We start from the raw sequence: 21,163 nt of genomic DNA, 5'->3' as shown, positions 1-21,163 counted from the left end.
TTAGATTTTCTTTCTCTACTTAGCGTAACAAAATACAAAATCACAAAGAAGCAGAAACAAAAATGGACCGTTTTCTCGTGCCCACAGACCGGATGTTGTCATTGTTTTCTTCTTCTTTTGTTTAACGGAGACCTGCTGCTGCTACCGGCTGCAAGATTTTCGCCACCTACTGTTCTTTATTTATAATAATCTCGCGTTTGGGCGAACGGCAGAATCCAGCGGCCAGGAAGAAGGAGATAGCCTGGTTCCTGTCAGAGCGGCGCGCCCAACCAAAATGTCCCTGGAACCTTACAGCCAGATTATTTTAGCCACGGCTAAACAAGGCCTTTCTTCTACAGAAATCTCTGCATGAATTTAACAAGAAAGCGGGACCAGAAGAGGATTTTCTGCAAGAAATATCAGAAAAGTTTGTGCTGCAGTTTAATGGGACTGTCCGACACGCAGTTGGAGTTGGAGGTGGTGAAAAGTCGTAGCTGAGGTTTGAACCTCGTCGTGCTACAGATGTCATTTTATGCCCATTCATCACTACTGCAAGGAATCACTGGTATCCTTATTGGTGCGAGCGTGTTCAGTCTGATTGGATGTTGTATTATTCCCTGCATTAGAAGTGTCACTGTAAGGTCTATAGGTCAATCACACACCAGATGGCCTCTCTGGCTGAGACTTGTCTTCTGTCAGATGTTGAAAACCCAACTGATTTATTTACTGATTGGATTCCTCCTCTTTATGATGATGATGATGATGATGATGATGATGATGTTGATGTTTAGGTTTTGAGTTTTTGTATTTTCCCCCAGCTTGCTATCAACCTAAGGACGTCTGTGTCCTACAAAAACAGCTAAATGCATATTTTCACATATATCAGCTAATGATGTTAAATATAATGATAAATGATCAATTTGTATTCTTTAGTGTGACAATTACTGTTTAGTTGTGGACTGGTCTGGTCTAACATTTCATTTGTCCATGTTTTTTCTCTCTCCCACAGGATCCTACTCTTCACCCCTCCAACATCATGTAAATTAGCATATTGTATAGTTTTTACTGTGTGTATTTTGTGTACTGGTTTTTTGTAAGTTTACTTCATTTTTTCTTTAGATTTTGATTGTATGATGTCTTTTAATGAGACTTTATTTGTTTTGAGGTCTTTATTATGTGTGTAAAAGTCCAAATAAACTCTGTTGTGTTGCCTGTTTTGATATTTCTTAACTGTTTTGCAGACACATTTCCCAATGAGGACTGTTGAATGGATTTGACAGTTTTACTGTGCATGAACTGAAACAATAAGACATGCCTCGTGAACCTTAAACACTAATAAAAGTAAAATCAAGTGAGCTCTTCCTACTGAGAGCTCACTCTGTGTGTATGTGTGGAGCAAAAACATAACTGGAGATTTTAGTAGTTGTGATGGGAAGGCCACAGGTGACACACACCTTTGAAAGAAATTTAAGTAGGGAGCTTTTGGTAAACTGTTGATACTACTTCATATTGTAACATGGTTATAATGACCATGTTGGAAGACAATTGACAGCAGATTCACTGGTTGACTTTGCTTTTGAACATACCTTATATAACATCTATATCTATCTATCTATACCTATATATCTATATATCTATCTATATCTATATATATATATTTATATAAATATATATATATGTTTTTGTGTGTATGCATAAATCTGGCCAATAAAACTGATTCTGATTGAAGTCTTTAATGCATAAAGCCATGGAGTCAGACTGAAAATGAACCCCTGGCAACCTGTGATCATTTCAAACACCTGTTCTGTGTTGGACCCCCATTCAGACGTTACTGCTGCTTTATGAGGGCAGTCACCGCAGGTCCCTCCTACCACTTCACCCATTAGTCCCGTCCAATCAGAGTCCAGTTTGAGCCGCGCCAAAAACCAGTCGCACCTGTTGCCCCTGCGCTAATCAAACCCATGTGACCGGGGAGGAGAGGGCTCAGCCAATAGCAGGGCAGAATCTTATGTAGTGCAGCTTATAAGGCGTTGGGGTAACACTTGCTCGATTTTGCTGTGGAATACAGGATACATCCGTGACGTTCTGTTTTGTCCAAGCTCTTTTTCTGGTTAGTGGAGCGAACTGAACTCGTTACCTGTAGACAGAAGAAGCGTGTGTGTTCATGTTTAGCAGGTTATTTGTTATTGTGCTTCCTGGTGCACAGTGAAAGCTGTGGCTGAGAGCAGAGAGACGATTCAGGCCTAGTGGAACGTTTAAAATGCAGAGCTTGAGTTGATTTGTGACCAGAGGCTAACATGTTTGTTTATGTGCCGGGTTTCCACAGGACGGACGAAGGGATCCAGCGGAGCAGCGAGACCATTTGGGAGAAAGCACCGCGCTTGGCGTCGCTCATCGGTCCTACACTTATGCGCGCGTATGTGTGTGTGAGAGAGATCTGAGTGTTGAAGTGCAGGCTTGTGTCTTTAGCTCGGTTGAGATGGGCTTTGTAACCAGTATAGCTGCTTTGGAGTTTGGGACTGGCCAAGTGTTGGCAAGGCTTAGTTGTGAATGGATTCAGTGTGTGGAAGAAACTCGGCCTGCATAGGTTTGGAGCGCGTGTTTGCTTTTGCTGGGCTGTTGCGTCGGTGTTGTCAGTAAGTGGAAGCATATATGCAGTTGTGGTCTGGACATAATTGTGTATATATGGAAGCCTATTGGCAGATAGTAGTGATGGCTCCGGCAACACCGATGCGTCGAGCTCATAGTGCAAAACCCGTGTCGGTGCGCTTGTCGTTTAAAGAAAGTCACATGACTGATATAGGAACTGACACTGACGCGCCAAACTGTTTATAAAGAAGCGCATATGTTAACGGGATGCATCTGCCAAAAGAATCTCTGATCTTTTGTGGTTCATTGTCAAATTAATCAATAATTATGGAGCAGCCTCAAGCCAAAAGAAAGGTTTCCACCGTGTGGGACCATTTTGATCTCATATCGGATCCTCATCTGTTCCGTGTGAGCGGGTGTTTTCTACAGCTGGAGAAGTTGTATCAACAAAGTGTAACAGACTGAATTTCAAAACGGTTTTTTTTTTTTTTAAATAAAAATTTGTTAAAAGAAAATCCCAGTCCACAAGCATCCTCATTCACAACACGTTCACTTAGATTTTCATGTTATGATACATGTTCACATTATTTATTGACTGTATCTAAAAATATCAAAGATTTTAAATTTAAATGAAGATATGAAATAATACAAAATATAATACAATAACTTAAGTTATATTATTGTATATACTAGGTCATCAGATCAGTGTCAGTTGAGTCTGTCAACTAGGTTGCCTGTAGGGATTTTTAAGGTCCAGCAGGTGTCAGTATTCAGTGACACAGTATCAATACAGTTTGGCAATGTGTCATGACGCCTCATCTACCCATCACTAGCAGATAGTGTTGGCAGCATGGGTTGAGTTGCATGTCTTGTTGCCAGGCTTAATTGTTCAGCAGTGTGGATGAGGCCATGGCCAGGGTAGGCCCTCAGCTGCACCTTGAAGTGTTGCTGAATGTTGAAAATTCCAGGTTAAATATCCAAAGCCTGTGTGTGTGCATGTGCCTTCTCTGCAGGAAGGATGAGCTGCTCTAGAGAATCATCAGAGGGTAAGAGAAAGCACATAAGTCAACATTGCTCAGTGTTTCTACATTTAAACATGTATTTGTTTGTGTGTGGAGCCCAGGTACGCCCCCTGCTGCATGTGGAAGTGTTGTAAGATGTTTTAACTTCCAGAGTTTGACTTGCCTAGCACCTATGGCTAATGTTGAGTGTGTTTCTTTGTGTGTTGTGCAGGATGGAGGAGCTGCTGATCCAGAGAGTCATGAGGATGCATGTTGGCCAATACTGCTCAGTGTTTCTACACTGAAGGATTCATTTGTGTACACTCCCCAGCAACCGTGTGTGTACTGCATCTGAGTGGAAGACCTGGAGAAAAAAACCTCAAGGACTCATCAGTCAGAGTGGTCATGTGACTGTCGGCCTGCTGAAGCAGGGATGGAACCAGTGTGTGTAGAAACACAGGCTGTGTTGTGTAGTTTAGTGTTGTCAGGTTTAGTTGTGGGTATTTGTCACTATATGGATGGCACTGGGGTCAGTGTGGGTTTAGTGTGTGTGAGACATAGTTGCTGCTTGATGGAGAATAAAACTTATGCATGCATTAATGTCTCCTCCTTTCTTTCTGTGTGCAGCTGCTTGTGGCTGAGTGGCCATCCAACTTTGAGGCCATGGGCAATGTGGAGCTCAGGTAAGGCCCCTGCTGCAGCTGGAAGTCAAGCAAAATATTACAAGTTCAAGGACTGACTTGATTAGTATCCAAAACCAATGTCTTTGTGTTTTTCAGCAGGAGGGAGGAGCTGAGTGAGAGGACCATTTGAGACCAGGTGAGCAAGAGCCACATTGTAGTGTTTCTACACTTATGCATGCACTAATTTTAGTGTGTGTGTTGTAGGTGTATGTGAGGTGGAGCTAGTGAAGGTGCTGCTGGTGAGGATAGAGCGCCATCCTGTGGGAGTGAGGGACAAACCGTGGCTGTTGTGTGTTGTCAGAGCTCTTTGTGGTAAGTGGATTAGAAAAAAATCAAGGACTGTTTCAAAGGTGGTTTGTGTGCTGATGCTTCCTGTTTGTGTTTCTCTTGCAGGATGGCAGAGCTTATTTGGAGGGTCATGAGAGACCAGGTGAGACGTTGCATGTTGGTTAACATTGTTTAGTGTTTCTACACATGCATGCATTCATTTTTGTGTGTGTGTGTGTGTTAGTGAGAGAGAGAGAGTGCTAGGGTGAGTGTTGGAAGTGCAGGCCTGTCTTCAGCTCAGTTTAGATGGGCTTTGTTCTGTATCCAGCTGCATTGGAGTTTGGGTCTGGCTGAGTATTGTCAAGGCTCAGTTGTGGATGGATTCAGTGTGTGTGAAAAGCATTGAGGTCGGTGTAAGTTTAGAGTGTTTGTTCTTGTGTCAGTATTGTCTGTAGGTGGAAACATATACAGTCCATGACAAAGGTCTTGTCACTCATCCAAGTTGGAGAAAAAACTAATAATAACTTGACTGGAATCAGAAATAGCTTATATGAAAGGCAAAGCTCTTTAGATTATGCCTGTTATACCAAAATAAAGTTTTGTATCATTCATTGAGTTTTACCATTTAATTAGGACAGAAAGGTCAGATTGTGCTTGGACAAAAGTCTTGTCGCATACAAAAATAATGTGCTTTACAAATTATTCTTTATTTTGAATACACAAACATGCTACAATAACATCAGAACATAAAGTCATGGTGCCTCGGAAAAAAGAATTAATATCGTGTATGACTCCCATGAGCTTGGAGGACTGCATCCATATGTCTCGGCAATGACTCAGATAGCTTATTGATAAAGTCATCTGGAATGGCAAAGAAAACAGTCTTGCAGGACTCCCACAGTTCATCCTCCAAGCCTCCTTCTTCATCTTACCCCAGACATGCTCAATCATGTTCGTGTCTGGTGACTGGGCTGGCCAATCCTGGAGCACCTTGACCTGCTTCACTTTCAGGAACTTTGATGAGAATGAGTGCCATCCTGCTGAAGAATTTCTGTCCTTTTCTTGTTTAAACAGACCAAACCTATGTTAGAGAGCTGTATGTTTTGGCTGTTGGCCTGTGGTGTCTGGGTGCCATCGTGTAAGAGTTTAAACTGTGAGCTGTTGGATGCAATAGTAAGACTTATAGGTAACATTAGCTGTACCACTTTGACTTTAGACATGAATTAAATAAGTAGATGTGTGTAATAGTTGGCTTTATATGTCTGACTTGTTTGGTATGACCACATGTATGTTAGAGTTTGGCACTGTGACTTTTAGACTGTGGTGTGTGGACGCCAGGCTGAGTTTAAACCCAGATGTGATAGAGTGACAGATGTTCAGTGTTTTTACACATATCCATTAATGTCTCTCTCTTTCCAGGTGTATGTGGCTGAGTGGGGCTCTGGCTTTGATGAGGCCATATCCAGGGTGGAGCTCAGGTACGCCCCCTGCTGAATGTGGAAGTGTAGCAGAATGTTTCAAATAGGTTTGACTGTTTGTACCTGGATCTGATGTAGAGTGTGTTTGTCCTGTGCAGGATGGAGGAGCTGATCCAGAGGACCATGAGAAACAAGGTGAGAGAGAGCATGTTGGTCAGTGTTTCTACAGGTATGCATGCATTCATTTCTCTGTGTGAGTGAGTTTAGATTCTTTGTGCTTGTGTCAGTGTCGTCTGTAGGTGGAAACACATATACAGTTGTGATCTGGACATCAAGCCCATCAGCAGGTAGTGTTGGAAGCACAGGCTGTGTTGTGTAGTTTAGTGTTGTCAGGCTTAGTTGTGGGTATTTGTCACTATGTGGATGGCACTGGGGTCAGTGTGGGTTTAGTGTGTGTGAGACATAGTTGCTGCTTGATGCAGTTTTGATCTGGACACAACTGTGTATATGTGGAAGCCTATGGGCAGATAGTGTTGGCAGCATGGGTTGAAGTGTGTAGCTCTGTGTTATGTATGTGGTTGTGGCCGGGCTGAGTTGTGAGTAGTTGTCAATGTGTGGAGGTCACATAGATCACTGTAGGTTTAGTGTGTGTGTGTTAGATGTAGCTGGCTCTTGATGTAGAAGCTGCCAATAGTTGTGTATTGTTGATGGAGCTGTGTGGCTCGGTGTTTAGGTACTGTGCTTGGGCCTGTAGGTGTGAGTCTGTGTGTGGCTGTGTTTAACAGGTTCTGGTGGAGTCGGGCTCCAATTGTGGCGTGGGTCTGCAGGTTTGTCTTGATGAAGATTGGCATGAAGGTCATGGAGGAGGTCACAGTCAAAGTGGAGCTCAGGTAGGCCTCCTGCTGCATCTGGAGGTTTTGCAAAATGGTTGAAAATGCAAGGTTAGACTTTCTTTCTTCCTGTGGCTCATGTTTACTTTCACACACTTTTACACACTCTACCATTGACTGGTGTAGCCCACGGCAACATTTGGGCCATAAAAAGCCAGAAACCCTCATTATGCCCATAGACATGGAAACCATTTTATAGACTTGTTGCTGAGTGGACAGTATGTGTCTAATTTGCAGATATTGTGTGTGTATGTGTAGGTGCTGTGTTGTGTGGACAAACAGGGTATCCTGTCGTGGCCTAACCCCAGTCCAGAGACCGTGCTGTTCTTCAGCGGACGGGTCGAACCACCTCACAACAGCCAGGATGATCTCAGAGACGACCTGTCCGTCAACTCCTACTGCTGAATGGAGACGGATGACGACAGGGATCAGAATCAGAATCAGATCAGAATAACTTTATTGATCCCCGTAGGGAAATTCTTACTGTTACTTAACTCCCAATTGAAAATGAAGAGGAAAATTGCACATAGTTCGATGTAGGTGTTAGATGTATAGTTAGTTAGATGAGGTGTGTGTTTGTGTTTTCTCTGGCACCTTTTAGCCTCACCAGCAGCCCCAATTCACCACCTGATAAGGCACAGTCTTGTATCCACTCCTGACTAACTGTGACTGCTGTACAGGCCCAGGAGGGGCAGGCTCTGCTCTGTCTACCGACAGAGTCCTCCACCCAGCTGGGGGAGGGGCCCGAGCCGAGCGAGACCTCACACGACAGCATTCGCTCATCTGACACGGTCCGGCTTCGGTGCTCCTGCCAGCCCGCACACAGTCGCACCAAACACCACTCTGGATCCAACGTGAGCTTCAGCCACGACACTGAGGGAGGCGAGGACGACCAGGCCCAGGTAAAGCTTAGACCTGAAACTGTACGAGCCGTTGTGAAAATAGGAAACATGCTATTGATTCAGTAAGCTGATGTAACTTTACTATTCCTGCTATGTTGTGATGTTGTTGGTCTTTTCATTTCTGTCCCATTTGTCTCCAGGACTTTGCAATGGGCTGCCCAGAGGTGGAGGCAGAGGACTTTGTGTGTGACTACCACCTGGAGATGCTGAGCCTGTCACAGGACCAGCAGAACCCAACCAGCATCCAGTTTGATCATCTCTCCTGGCAGTGCCACCTGCCCTCCCTCAAGCCACTGGGCCTCAACATCATGCTGAACCTCTGCAACGCCAGCGTCACCCAGCAGCTCTGCCGCTTCTCTGACCACCTGTCCAACCTGGCTCTGCAGGAGAGCCACGGCTCTGTACTGCCTGTCTACGTACCCTGGGGGCTCTGTGAGCTCTCCAGGCTCATAGGTGAGCTTGGAATGACGGTGCTGCTTTGACATCTGGTTGGTTTAGAGCCACCTGTTAATACCATGACCTAGTTTGCCTCATAGTTTGGCTTTTTGTTAGGTCATGTGAAAACACAGTGATCAGAGGTTCAGAGGATTTTTCTTCAGTGGTAAAAGCTGATCTGGCTTTCATCCCACTCAGCATGAACTCCAGATTACATTTTACCCCAGAATAAAGTCCTTGCATACAGTTGGAGACAAAAGTATTGGCACCCCTGTCAGTTTGACATGTTTTGCATAAAGCAAGGGCTTAATGCAATTTTTTATTGAAGCAAACTAATTGAACATTTCAAAACAATGATGTGATCAACAAAAAACAAGAAATTATTTTGCAGTCTGACAGAAATTTTACAAAAACATAATTGGTTGGTGACAAAAGTATTGGCACTTAGCAGTTAGTACTTTGTGTGTCCGCCTTTGGCCTTTACAACTGCTTGTAATATGTTCTTGTAGCTTGATATCAACTGCTGACACCTCTGCACAGGTATTTTGGCCCATTCTTGCTGGCAGATGGTCTTCAGTTCAGTCAGACTGGAAGGCTTTCTTGAAGCAACTTCAACTTTCAGATCTGCCCATAACATCTCAATAGGGTTGAGATCTGGGCACTGGGACGGCCACTGTAGTACAGAAATCTTCTTTTCCTTCAGAAATTCTGTTGTTGATTTTGCTGTGTGCTTCAGATCGTTGTCATGCTGAAAGTAGAAACGTCGACCCAGTAGCTGCCTTGCTGATGGGAGCATTTGATCACAAACTATTTCTTGATACATGGTGGCATCCATCTTTTCCTTCATGATGTGAAGAGTCCCAGTGCCTGCACTACTGAAGCATCCCCAAACCATGATGGAACCGCCATTGTGCTTTATAGTAGGCACCAGATGCTTTTCGTCCAAGGCTTGTCCTAGCTCTGTCCAAATATAGTGAGGGCCATTAATTCGGAACAACTCTATTTTTCACTCGTCTGACCACAGTACTTTTGAGAAGAAGCTGTCAGATTCACTTACATACTTTTTAGCATACTCCAGTCGCGTCTTCTTGTAGACAGCTCTCAAGTAAGGAATGAATGATGAATCGACATCCTCTGTAGCCGTTTCTGCTGAGTGTTCTCTGTACAGTTCTTGTGTGTACAAATGTTCCAGATGTTTCCAAGTTTTTCCTGATATCCTTGGCTGTAAGTCCAGGGTTCTTTTTGACCTCTCACACAACTTTTCTAGCACTTCTGTTCTCAATCTTTCATGGATGTCCACATCTAGGCCTGTTTTCAACTGTAGCAGCCAGGTTGAACTTTTTGATCATTTCTCTCACTATTGACTTAGGCATTTGGAACTTTTCTGCAATTTTCTTGTAGCTGTTCCCTTTCTGGTGGTCAGTTACAATGCACTCTCTAACTTGCAAACTGACTTCTTTAGACATCACCATGATGCTTGGCTAGTGAGCAAGTTCAAGTTGAATAAAACTTGGCTGTCCCCCTTTTTATCTCTGGGTAAAGCCATCTAACAACTACCAACAGGTGTGTCAACACTTAACAACCCTGAATCTGTCTGCATGATTCAGTCTTGAAAAGTTAACAAAATATAAAAGGTGCCAATACTTTTGTCACCAACCGATTACATTTTTGTAAAATTTCTGTCAGACTGCAAAATAATTTCTTGTTATTTGTTGATCACATCATTGTTTTGAAATGTTCATTTAGTTTGCTTCAATAAAAAATTGCATTAAACCCTTGCTTTATGCAAAACATGTCAAACTGACAGGGGTGCCAATACTTTTGTCTCCAACTGTAGATTAAATTTCCGAGCACTGTGAGAAGATCTATTTCTCACATGGTCTTCATGATAAATTAAGGCTACAAGCAAGTTGCTGCTATGTTGGATTGATGGACTGGAGTGGGAGTACTACACCTGGCTGAACTGCAAGTGAACCATAATTAAAAAATGTCCCTGAAGGGCCCTTCCTATAGAGAGCTGCGAGTTCCTGAGTTCCTGCTCAAATCCAGTTTGCTGTCCTAGTGGACACCCAGGTATTTGTTCTCCTGTACCACCTCCACCATCTGTCCCCTAATGAAAAGAGGAGTAGCAGGAGTCCTGGGTCTCCTGAAGTCCTCCACCAGCTGCTTTGTTTTGCTGATGCTGAGCTGCAGGTGGTTCAGCTCACACCAGTCCACAAAACCAGCCACCGCCCTCTGGTGACACATCCTCCCCCCTGATGCATCCAGCAGCTGCAGAGATCTGAGAGCTTCTGTAGGTGGCAGGTCAGAATGCCGTACCTGAAGTCCGAGGTGGACAGGGTAAAGGGGACAGGACAGTCCCCTGTGGAGCTCCCGTCAGCAGTGGCTGTAAGCAGCAGGTTGTAGCAATCACAATCATAGGTTTAAACAGCTGAGACTCAGCGTCTGTCCCACTCCTCACCAGATGATGGCAGTGATGTGCAGAGTTGTTGTTGGCCAGTGAAGACATTCATCCATTTCCCAATGTTTAGGTGTTTCACTGTAGGCAGAGGCTCCGGGTTGGTGTGAAACATCATTTAAACTGATCATCAGTATCAGATGATGTGCTGTTTGTGGGAAGAAAGAGAAGTTTTCAGAACCAAATTAGATCATGTCTTATTATCTATTACCCTCATCTTTTCCTTTGTGTGTCTGTTTGTGTTTGTGTGTCAGGATTCACTCCCGGTGCAAGGGAGCTGTTCAAACAGGAGAACCACTTGGCTCTGTACCAGCTGCCATCTGGAGAGAAAACCAAGGAGTTAACCTCCCGCCACCTTCATTACTTCACCAAACGCCAGCCTCCCATGTCCCACCTCATCTCTCTGTTCGTACGAGACTCCTCCTCCAGTAAGTCTATACACGCTTCAGTCAACCTGTGTCGTTCTACTGCTCTGTTTTCTTTTATTTTACAGTTTTTAATGAAAAGAGCTGATTTTTTTCTTATATGTACTTGGTGTATTTTGCTGTGTTACTTGTCCTTTGTCTGTCTCTTCACCAAATAGATGAGCAAGTTAAAAAAAAAAAAGGTGTTTGTGTGTATTTTCATGTCTGCTAATGTTATTCTCACTGTCTTTCTCTAACCTCTCTGTTGTAGATAACATCCAGATGCTGTCACATGGCTCGGCTGACCTCATCCTGGAAGCCTGCACTGACTTCTGGGATGGAACTGATATCTACCCCCTGTCGGGCTCAGACAGGTGCCGTCACACTGATCGCTCTTCTGTGGCTGTAAATCTTGAGTCAGACACAAGTATCAAAGTTTCATAAGCACAGCACAGGTGATATCATCCATATCTACACTCAGCTGCCACTTTATTATCCATGAAGCTCATCATGTTCAGGTTTTCTTCAAACTGTTTTAGAGACGTTGCTTCAGCGTTCTGATCATTTTGGAGGCTGCAGTTTGTGATGCTGTTGAACTGTACAGTATATACAGAGGTCTTTCTGTTATTTAACCTGCCCTCACTGATATCAATAGGGTGGACAAAATAATAGAAGCTGCCACCTGAGTGTTTATTTCTACACTCTGCTCTTGTGTTACAGAAAGAAGGTCCTGGACTTCTACCAGCGGGCCTGTCTGTCAGGTTACTGCTCAGCCTTTGCCTACAAACCCATGCAAGTGTCACTGTCAAGCCAACTGAATGGGAAGTGTGTAGAACTGGCCCCCGGTCCCAGCCTCTTCTCTGGAGTGGAGCTGCCCTCCACCACCCCCATCAAATACAACTCCTGTAGGAACAGCTGGAGCTCAGATGGTAAGAGTTAGTGACGGAGGGACGGATTAATTCAAGTAATAAAACAGTAATAACACAACTCATTTTCCTGTCTCTTTTGCTTTGATCGTCTTCCCTTGTCATGTGTGCAGAGGGTATAGGTGAGGGGGTGGAGCGTGAGGACTGCGTCCAGGCCCTGAGTGGGCAGATCTTCATGGGAATGGTGTCGTCTCAGTTCCAGGCGAGGCTGGACACAGTCCGGCTTATCGATGCCCTGGTCACAGCTTGCATCCGCTTTGTTTACTTTTCTATGGAGGATGAGCTCCGCAGCAAGGTGAACACACACAAGCTCCAATAAACATTTGATAGTATCTAGTTTATGTTGGCTGAAGTGATCAAGGTGTAGTACTCTTTCATTTGGACAATAAATGGACTCCTTCATCTGATGTCTCTCTGTGTCTCTGCTGACAGCACATTGTTTTTTCCACATTCACCAAAATAAATGTGCATTTCCCAGCATGCATCTGATTCTAGTCCACAACAAAAAGCTGTCATTTTGAGAGTATGTGTTTATGTGGCTCATTTTGTGTCTGTGCAGGTTTTTGCTGAGAAGATGGGTTTAGAGACGGGCTGGAACTGCCACATCTCTCTGACCCCAAACGGAGACAGTCCCTGTGATGGAGCTCCATCCAGCCCCAGTCACGGTTCCCTGCACGAAGACCTGAACCAAGGTACCAAACCTGTGTTTGCACAACCTGAGGATATTATTCATTTTATTACATTTACTGTTGGGGTGCACTTCATGACTGTCCTTCTGTCTGCAGGTGTGATGTGGACATCAATGTAGGTTGTCAAGGTTTCTGTGTTTAGTCTTGCTGTTTAATTACACAGACATAGATTTATCATTTGAAGAGTAAACCCACATGATTTCTGGATCAGAACTCGTCAAATTATGACATTACCCTGTTCTATGGGGTGGTCACAGTTTGAATTACATTGTATAACTTTACGTGAGATTTTCAATTTTATGTTAGTTTATGCTTCTTTTAGGGGAAATAACAGAAAGGAGTCCTGTAGAAGTGCAGGTCTGACACGAGTGATGTCTGTTCATTTGAGTTTTACAGAGTATCTCTAACTTTGCCGACTGTCTTCATATGTGATTCAGATTCTCGGGATGAAGCAGAAGGTCCTTTGCTGCCAGTTTCCAGCCCACAGACAGTGATGTGCCCAGCTTCCTGGAGGACTGCAACAGGGTAACAATACCTTTTATTAAAACCACTCAAGCTACAATGGAGAAATATCAGTATCTGTTTTTCATGCAGCTGTATAATACAGACAGATTCCTCTGTCTTATGCTTTGGTAACCAGCAGGAAATTGTGCTTTGTTTTGAAATTATTTTACATTAGTCTGAATCATTTTCTCTCCCTGCCCTTTGTCAGGCCAAGCTACCTCGTGGGATCCACCAGGTCCGTCCTCATCTGAAGAACATTGATAATGTGCCTCTTTTGGTGCCACTCTTCACTGACTGCACCCCTGACAGTGAGTATTCTTTATGTGTTTTATAGAATGAATCACTCTGCTTATGGGTAATTCCACTTTTTTGGAAAACTTTTTCATCTTACTTTTTAAAGATGTCCTCTGACTCCATTGTCTTCCTCTGCCCCTCAAGGGTGAAACAGATTCTAATAAGGAAAAGTGATGATTAATAACCAACGAGGCTTATTTCAAGGAAAGAATGAAAGATCTGTGTCACTGTCTGTGTCTTCGATATACTCAGTGTTTGCTTTAGAGTACTGTAGACATTTACTTACAGTGGAGTTCTCTTCACAGCCATGTGTGAGATGATGAAGATCATGCAGGAGAACAGGGAGGTTACATGCTGTCTGGGAAGCTCCGCCAATTTCCGCAACAGCCGCCTGTTCCTACAGAGTGACATCAGGTATACACTCATTAATGAAGTACATCCTGTTTTTTCAAATTTGAAAATCAATGTTAATGAGACTAGATTTTCATTTTTATCACAATTAAAACCAGTAAAAATTCTGAAGCAATATTTCTGCTATTAAAAAAATGAAAACTCATAGTAATACTATCTAGCCATGCAGAGAGTTGTAGTCTTGTTTGTCAGGGTTCATGGATACCTGTCACTGAGATTCCTACATCTCATTCAAATAAACCGTGGTGGCCGTCCGGCTCTGTCTGAAAAGGAGAGGAGGTCCTTTAGACTCCGTTGGCAGCGGACTGTCCAAAATTGAAGGACTCCGGAGTAAATGCAGTTTTGTGAAACATATATTCAAGCAGTTTTGTGAAAGATGATGCAACTAGTGCAAGTGCTGGAACAGACATTGTTTAAGTTATGGTTAACACTTTACCTGTCTGGTGTTCGCTCTGGGGTGCGTTGCTGAAAAGAGTCCCCTAGGTCAGCGGACCGTGTTAAGAACGTTCCGGGTACGACCAAGTGGCAGGACAAGAAAGGGGGGAGTCTGGAAATTGTATTGTATTGTAAAATGTATATATTTATTGTAATTATATTTATGGTGTTTGTTTTGGGGTTTAGGTTACAGCAGGCAGGTTATTTTAAATATTTTGGTTAAATATAGTATTCACATTTTTTTTTTAATATAAGTCAATTATGCTTATGAATGTATGTTTAGGAACACCTGTGAATGTATGCACCCAATCACACCTACCAGAACACAGTATAAAAGGGCGCCAATTTTAAATCTGCTGTTGTTGCTGGTTAGGTTTCACCTATGGTTTGCTGCCGTACCTGTGCTGCTGTTAGAAAATAAATATATGTCTATGCATATTCCATCTTCGCCTTGGCATTTTCTTCTTTCTCTGTCTCTGTTGTCAGAACGGCCATTCTAACAAGTACAAATGCAATCCCTTTCACCTCCATTGTACTAGATGGAGACAGATACCTCACTACTAGAGGTAAATGGGAAAATATTTTCTAGTTTGTGTGTACTGACCCTTTAACAGCTTGCCATAGTCCAGCAACATTGTTTTGACTGATTATACAATAATTATGTAACAAACTACTTCTCATTCTCAGTCCACATGATTTTTCATCGTCCTCTCTCCACAGCATCGCTCTGGACCCTCTGTACCCGTCTCAGTGTTTGTGGGAGACATTTGGCTATGCCACCCGAGGAGGCTTCAACAGAGACGCTGAGGGTCTGTCTCCTCTGAGGCTCTCAGGACAGCTCAACAGTCTGGGCTGCTCTGTCACCTTCCACCAAGGAGAGAGCGTCAGCATGGTCAAGCTCATAGAGCAGGTTGGACACACACACACACACAGATACACTAAGTCAGAACGAGACACTTATATATGAATTCATTTGCTTTTTGGGTGAATCTTTTCCAGGCGCGACACACGACCTATGGCATCCGCAAATGCTTCCTCTTCCTGCTGCAGTGTCAGCTCAGTCTGGTCATCATCCAGGTGAGAGAGCACTTCACAAACTCAGAGCATGTGGATTTATATGGATTTATATGTACAAATACATTTCTCTGTGTGTATCATTGCTAACAGGCTAAAAGACTAAAGACCTAATTAATATTGTGATGTACATTTCTGAATAAATAAATGAAGGAAGTGCTTCTGGTGTTTGTCCGTAGTTCTTAGCCTGTCTGGCTCAGCTTCCTCCTCCAATGAACACCACTGACATCCTCTGGCTGTCCTGCTTCAGCTGCCCACTTCTAAGGTACACACATAATAAAACACTGTGAACTGACAACACTGTGTTATTTCACTGTGTTTATACATTATAGTAATGGTCCATTTGTGTTCTCAGTGTGTCACTTCTGGGGAAGCCTCCAGACACTTCAGTCATGGCAGTTGCCACAGGGAAGAACCTAGATTTCATTCCAAGAAAGGTGGGATCCTGCCTCTCAGATCTTCCACATCTACTGAACCTAGAAGCCTCACTTACTGGATTATTACTGCTAAAGCTTAGACAAACATTTATATAATATTAATTAGTAGCATTTAGTGTACATACTGTGTAGTGATATGGTGGAAACTTCTTCCAGTCAAATGAAGTCTCTAGAAAAATATTCCAGGAGAAAACTTTCATAAAAGCAGTAATGATAATGATAAATACCACAGACAACAAACAGCTGCTCTTTCTGCACCTTGTGTATTTACTGCATCTACACTTGGGGCCATTGATCAAACATGAATGACTAGTTATGTATACATGTACTTCTGTGTGCTTTTTAATCTCCTTTAAACTGTTACTCCTCTTTGACCAGACCCAGAACTACTTCCTTGGCTGTTTCCTGTTGAAGTTTGCTCTGACAGTGTGTGCCTACCTGTTGGCCTTTGGGTTTACGCCTTTCTTAATTTCAGGATGACATTAATGCTCACTGAAAGTCACACCTGATAGAGGCTAAAAAAGTGAGAACAGACACACTAGAATCGATGAGCTGATGAATGAAGTAACAGTTTTCCTGTGTGACTGCAGCTCTTCAGACGAGGCTCCTCAGTGGTTCAGTGAGCTGTCTAATGGCCTGCTGCTGACTCAGAAGGTCATGGCAGGGTTCCTCGTCTTACACACAGGTAGGAACTCTCTCTGTCATATTGAATACTGTACTGTAAGCTGTGGTCAAGCTTACTCGTGTCTTTTTATATGATTCAAACCAATCCCTTTCTTCGGTTGTTCACATTGTTGTTCAGATTCTCTTGTTGCTGACCTTATTTTCCAGTGGTGATCTCCCTCAGCTACGTCCACCGCTCTCAGCCTCTGTGGAGAAAGAGTCCGTTCAGCAATACCTGGTGGTGTCTCACTGTACCTGTGATGTAAGTTAGCACATCATTTGTATGCTCTATGGTTCATCTGTGCTTAAGCCAGTTTAGCTCTTACATCCTCAACGGTCCTGCTGTAACTGTAAGAGATTTTAATTTAGAACTCTGTGTCAGATATCACCCACTGCAGCACCACACAGAGTCGCTAAGTAGAAAGTTCTAGAGTGATCATCAGAAGAAAGACATCTTCATGTAGCTTGTTTCACAGTTCAGTGACTGACTAATAAAAGTGAAATCAAGTCAGCTCTTCCTACTGAGGTGACACACACCTTTGAAGGAAATTTAAGTAGGGAGCTTTTGGTAAACTGTTGATACTACTTCATATTGTAACATGGTTATAATGACCATGTTGGAAGACAATTAACAGCAGATTCACTGGTTGACTTTGTTTGAACATACCTTAAATGACACACACACACATATATATATATGTATGTAGTTTGCATTATCCAGATTCAGACTGACCCACTGCACTTTTGGTATTTGTGGGGAAAAAAGCAGTTGTTCTGTTGTTTGTGTTGTTGTTCTGTAGTGCCTGAGAGCAAAGGAAAACCAAAGTCAGATTCCTTGTGTGTATGCATAAATCTGGTCAATAAAACTGATTCTGATTGAAGTCTTTAATGCATAAAGCCATGGAGTCAGACTGAAAATGAACCCCTGGCAATCTGTGCTCATTCCAAACACCTGTTCTGTGTTGGACTCCCATTCAGACGTTACTGCTGCTTTATGAGGGCAGTCACCGCAGGTCCCTCCTACCACTTCACCCATTAGTCCCGTCCAATCAGAGTCCAGTTTGAGCCGCGCCAAAAATCAGTCGTACCTGTTGCCCATGCGCTAATCAAACCCATGTGACCGGGGAGGAGAGGGCTCAGCCAATAGCACGGCAGAATTTTTTTTTTTTGCAGGTGAGGGGTGACGCTGGCTCGAGTCTCCCGTGTAACGTTCTGCTTTGTCCAAGCTCTTTTTCTGGTTAGTGGAGCGAACTGAACTCGTTACCTATAGACAGAGGAAGCCTGTGTGTTCATGTTTAACGGGTTATTTGTTATTGTACGTTCTGGTGTACAGTGAAAGCTGTGGCTGAGAGCAGAGAGACGATTCAGAATCAGAATCAGATTTGTTGGCCAAGTTTGTACATACAAACAAGGAATTTGACTCCGGTTTTTCTTGCTCTCATGCAGTACAACAACAAAACAACAACACACAACCAACGGAACAACAATTTTATTTCATTTTATTTATTTATTTTCCCCAGTTACTAATGGTGCAATGGGTCAGTCTGAATGTGAGTAGTGCAAAAAGATAACTATATATATATATATATATATATATATATATATATATATATATATATATATATATATCAGACGATTCAGGCCTAGTGGAGCTAGAACGTAAGCATACACTTATGTATGTGTGAGAGAGATCTGAGTGTTGAAGTGCAGGCTTGTGTCTTTAGCTCGGTTGAGATGGGCTTTGTAATAGTGCTGCACGATTTGATGAAAATGTGCGATTGCGATTATTGTGGACAATATTGCGATTACGATATTCTAAATGAATGGTGTCCACTTGCTTGAATATCAGGGACAACACAGAATAATGATAGTTTGTGTATTTCTCAACTCAAAACATACACATGACACACACAAAAATACAAAACCTGAAGATTACAGACTGTTTGTTCCAAATAACTTAATATCAAAAAATAAAAAAAAGTTTGAAAATAAAGATATTTTCAAAATGTATCCGTGATAGTACGTTGTGGTTCTTTCAGGCGGTTTTCAGTTTTATCTTTCACGTTACTTGGTTGGGCTTTTATTTGCATGCGCTCATCGAATTTTTCTGTTGTCTCAAATGTTGATAGAGATTGGTCGTATTACCTGGAGACGTAGCGACTTTAGCTTTGCAGGTTTTACACAGCACGTCTTGCTGTTCAGGGTCGTGATACCTGAATCCAAAGTATCGCCATACAACAGAAGTAGCATTTTTTTTCCCTACCAACTCTGCTTGTCCCTCATGTTCCTCCTCAGCGTCCATGTCGTTCACTACTGTTTGCTGAAAGCCGGGTAGTCACGTGACCATACCTGCGGCTGCCCACAGCGTGTGGATGTGCCGTCAATTACTCCACATTGCTTTACATTGAACATGACATTAAATCGCAAATCGCAGTCTTTTATGCGGTTACGTAATCGCACAGCGTGACATCGCGATTGCGATTAGATTAATTGTGCAGCACTACTTTGTAACCAGTATAGCCGCTTTGGAGTTTGGGACTGGCCAAGTGTTGGCAAGGCTTAGTTGTGGATGGATTCAGTGTGTGGAAGAAACTCGGGCATCCGTAGTTTTGGAGCGCGCGTTTGCTTTTGCTGGGCCGTTGTGTCTGTGTTGTCTGTAAGTGGAAGCATATATGCAGTTGAGATCTGGACACAACTGTGTATATGTGGAAGCCTATCAGCAGATAGTGTTGGCAGCATGGGTTGAGTTGGGGGTCCTGTTGTCAGGCTTAATTGTGGGTAACTTGGTGTGGATGGCCCTGGGTTGGGTATAGGGTGCGTGTTCAGCAGTGTGGATGAGGCCATGGCCAGGGTAGGCCCTCAGCTGCACCTTGAAGTGTTGCTGAATGTTGAAAATTCTAGTTTTAATATCAAAAGTGTGTGTGTGCATGTGCCTTCTCTGCAGGAAGGATGAGCTGCTCTAGAGAATCACCAGAGGGTAAGAGAAAGCACATAAGTCAACATTGCTCAGTGTTTCTACATTTAAACATGTATTTGTCTGTGTGTGTTTAGCAGGTAGCTGCATCTGGCTGAGTGGGACTCCAGCTTGGATGAGGCCATGGCCAGTGTGGAGCCCAGGTACGCCCCCTGCTGCATGTGGAAATGTTGTAAGATGTTTGACTTGCCTAGCACCTGTGGCTAATGTTGAGTGTGTTTCTTTGTGTGTTGTGCAGGATGGAGGAGCTGATCCAGAGATCAGCAGCTCCTCTTGATCAGCTCCTCTGTAGCATTTGATGCTGCGTGAGCTCTGTCCTTTCTGCAGAAATTGATTACTCTGTAAACCTTATCTTATAATAAAGTATCAAAAGACAATAACTGTCTAAAGAATTCTATTTCACTTCTCATCAGGGGTAAAGTTTTTTTCCACCACAAACGTGGCGACGAGGATGGGATTGGACGTGTGATCTGGACTCTGTTGGAAAGACAGAAAATCCAGCTGCAAAGAAAGATTCCTCCCTGTGGGTGAGAAGCTGTCCTCAGACGGAGCCCGGTCATCGCTCCAATCCCGAAGGATTTAAGGGGAAAGAATCACACACGGTGAGAAGTGTCTTGATGTTGCTTGTGAAAGTTTGCAGAGTTAATCAGGGAATCAAACCGGTATATCTCGCATAAGCACTTGCAGACAGACGTGTCTTGGTTATTATTGTAGTATTTGAGGATTTCTGGTGTATCTGCTTGAAAAGGTGGAGCAGTTTATTCTGTGAATACAAGAGACAAAATAATCAGAGATAAAGGATGGGTAAAAGTCAGAGTAAGGTGAAGTCCAAAGTGGAGCCAACTCCCAAAGTCCTCCCACCAATAATAAAACTGATGGAGAAAAATCCTGGAAGCATGAATCAGTTCAAACAATGGGTTGATTTGGGGTTTCCAGGAAATGGCAGCTTTAGCCTGAGACAATTGGATCAATTGAAGACATGTTTGGAGGCAAAAGGAAAGAAAAAGTGCAGAGCAGCATGCAGCGTTGTCCAAACGTAAACCAGAGAAGCATGAACAGCTTAAAGCAGACTGGAAGGCATATAGCATGTGGAGAAAAGAAGCAGAGGAGAGGGAAAGAAGGAGAAGATTAAGAGTACAAACACGAAAAAAGGACAAAAAACAATCTGGACACACTAGCACGTTGTATACTTCTTTGGAGATTGAAAAGAACAAAAAAGCAATGAAAGTGTGGATAGAGGAAGCAGTAGGGAAAAGAAACAAACACAAAAGTACATGACATTCCTTACGGAAAAAAAAACTAATACACCTTGTCCTTCTGTTCTCTGTGAGTCAATATGTCAAGGTGGATCGTGACCTCAACTCCTGCCCTCCAACCGCACCTCCACTGCCACATGAGCCTGGTGGGGATCTGGGAACAGGAAGGATCCTCCAGACGTCTAACAGAAACTTCATCACCTCCACCAACATCATCCTCATCCCCTGATTCAACCACATCTAAACCTGATGCTTTACAGACCAGGACTGTGTCACAGCAGAGAGAAGAACTCCCACAGCTGGGTGAGAACACATCTGGCAATAAGGGACAAAGCTTGATTAAATGATCTCAGACAACACGCTGTACATGCTGAGACCACTATCAACAGAGGAGAAAGACAGACAAAGTCAACGAGGACCTACACACAGCAGCCTTGACCATGTACAGGGGTGTTCAACCTGTGGCTGGCGGAC

The 21,163-nt window shown here is 43.3% G+C and overlaps 1 pseudogene; it reads left to right on the top strand.

Annotated features, from left to right (window-relative positions):
- The first annotated feature begins 7,334 nt into the window (after positions 1-7,334).
- LOC121175593 lies at positions 7,335-20,918 on the top strand (annotated as a pseudogene).
- The last annotated feature ends 245 nt before the right edge of the window (positions 20,919-21,163 follow it).

This window comes from Toxotes jaculatrix, chromosome 21 (genome assembly GCF_017976425.1).
Source record: "Toxotes jaculatrix isolate fToxJac2 chromosome 21, fToxJac2.pri, whole genome shotgun sequence".
Lineage (NCBI taxonomy): Eukaryota > Metazoa > Chordata > Actinopteri > Toxotidae > Toxotes > Toxotes jaculatrix.
The sequence above is the reverse complement of the archived record's forward strand: the minus strand, read 5'-3'. Positions and strand labels throughout refer to the sequence as shown.